Source organism: Panicum virgatum, chromosome 1N (genome assembly GCF_016808335.1).
Source record: "Panicum virgatum strain AP13 chromosome 1N, P.virgatum_v5, whole genome shotgun sequence".
Classification (NCBI taxonomy): Eukaryota; Viridiplantae; Streptophyta; class Magnoliopsida; order Poales; family Poaceae; genus Panicum; species Panicum virgatum.
The window spans coordinates 20,874,151-20,876,432 of NC_053145.1; the positions used below are offsets into that span (position 1 = coordinate 20,874,151).

Genomic DNA, 2,282 nt, shown 5'->3' on the forward strand with positions numbered 1-2,282 from the left:
AAAGAAATGATATGCCTCATCTTTACTAGCAAAACACATGCCAATTTCTGGTTCTTTTGCGTTTTCTATTTCAGTCAGTGTTGGGTAGTTGGTTTCATCAAACATATTGTCCATATCTGTTTCTTCTGCTACATCATCATCTTCTTCTATAAGTACATCTTCAGCAATGTCATTGCACCACGATTCTGTGCTGACTGCATGTATTCCACCATCATCTGGCAAATCATCAACTACTTGCACATTCATCACGTGGCCTTGTCGTTCACCTTCTCCTTGCTCAAAGCCCTCAGCCTCCACTGCTTGTATTACCTGCAGGAAAAAATGCACTGAAACACTTTTTTTTATTTGACAGTGATTTAATTTGCACATAACTACATTTCCAAACCTCATTCAAATCAAAATGTTTTGAGTTCAGATCAAATCCATGGTCAACTGCACATTGCACTTCTTGAACAACTAACATCTCTTTTGTGCCCAACCAGTAGTGATTGTGCAAGCCCTGAGTTTTATGAAGCTATATATGAGCCAGAAAAGATCATTTCATATGATTGGTCAACTATCATCACAGACAAGCTTGTGTCATCTATTTCCAAATTCCAGCAAGCTCGCAAATAGTGCACTACTGCTTCATTAGGGGGCTGCACAATCGCAATACTGGTATGTTGCAAAAACTTATATATGCGTTTCCATTTCTTTTGTTTTTCATTGTTTCCTTCACAATCCCCCTGATTTTTTTGTCGCCTTCCACAGATAATATATCTTGAGCTTCTTGATACCTCAGAGATAAGCCTTCCAAATTATATGCCTCGTCTAAGTATTTGGTCAACAGAAATCATTATGGCATATGTTGAGCTTGACAAAATGAATGATGATGGCACAAATTTTGGAAGAATACCTATATGATTTTCTTACACAGATGTCTTCAGCGCATGTTTCATCTTTGTATCAACTATTTTTCAAAGAAATTTCAGCATATGTTTTCCTCAATTTTTTTTGGCAGCTGAGAGATATCAGGAGGTCATGTTTTTGCACTCACTATCCCATCTCAGATGGCATTTTCATCGATACAAACAGTGACATGGAACACAAGTTTCAACAATTCTTCCAGAGGACTATTACACTAAGGTCAGTACTTCACAACCCCCCTCCCCGGTTCCTTACACACCACCTTCTTTAATGTTCATTGTGCTCTAATGTACAATAATGCTATTCTTTTTTTAGCTGTTTATTTATGCTTTTGTTATTTTTCACAGGCAAGGAAACAGTTACACCTAATGTACAATGAATCATGGAAACATTACATCAACTCAATGAAACCATTGTTGCTCTCACAGATAAGCCAAGCTGCAAGAATTATCCGCGACACAAACAACAGCTCCATGTGCAAATTGACAAACATTTCAAATGACAAGTGTTCCACCAAGGTTCCTATTTCTTTATCAGCAATTGAAACTAGAGCAATTAGTGCACTTGCAGTGGCATTTGATCAGTCAAATTCAACATCTGCAACAGCTTTGCAGAGTAATGATCCACATGACAATGGAAAAACCAAGTTAGTTACACCCGCTGAACCTCTTGATGCTGCAGTCAATTATGAAATGGCATGTCACAATGAGCATTTGCCTTCAAAATACATGCTCCCCCCCCACTAGAGTTTCAAGTCCCTGAAATCATTGATGCTCAAACTGAAGCTGCAGAAATTTTTGACAATTTCATTGATGAATTGGAGCCAATACATTCAGAGGATGCTGTTGATATTTGCTCTAGTCAGACCTCTTTTATGGCAGATCTGCAGAAACTAATTTTTGGCACTCAACAGTTGGATCTTGCACCACAACAGGAGTCAGCCAACCTCAGCAATTTTACCTTTTCATTAGTAAAATTAGTCATGGAGTATGGTTCAGTTGATGGACATTTACCTCCTGCAGAACAAAAAGTGCAGCTTCAAGGTGACAATGTTTCATGTCGGTCATCTTCAATAAACAACGCACCATTGAAGAAAAGACCATTACCAGCATCATTGCTCAGAATGTCTGGTAGTGGTAGTATCAAGGAAGATGAAACAAGTGTGAAAAAAACTAGATTTCCATCATTAAATAATTTGCAGATAGAAAAGATCAGCAAATTACTTGCAGCTCGCAAGAAGAAACTTCAATTTGCGACACCTCAGCACACCCAAGTCTTGGTTGATTCTATGGATAACAAAAAATCAGATGACCACCACCTATCAAAATCAGATATTCTCATCTCTACAGATTTTGTTCACAAGCATCCCACAAATG

At 38.1% G+C, this 2,282-nt stretch overlaps 1 long non-coding RNA gene across 1 annotated transcript; it reads left to right on the plus strand.

Annotated features, from left to right (window-relative positions):
- Window positions 1–472: 472 nt before the first annotated feature.
- Window positions 473–1,642, plus strand: LOC120655496. Its single transcript, XR_005667548.1, has 3 exons — window positions 473–657; window positions 751–1,125; window positions 1,254–1,642. It is a non-coding gene; the product is annotated as an uncharacterized LOC120655496 (long non-coding RNA).
- Window positions 1,643–2,282: the final 640 nt, after the last annotated feature.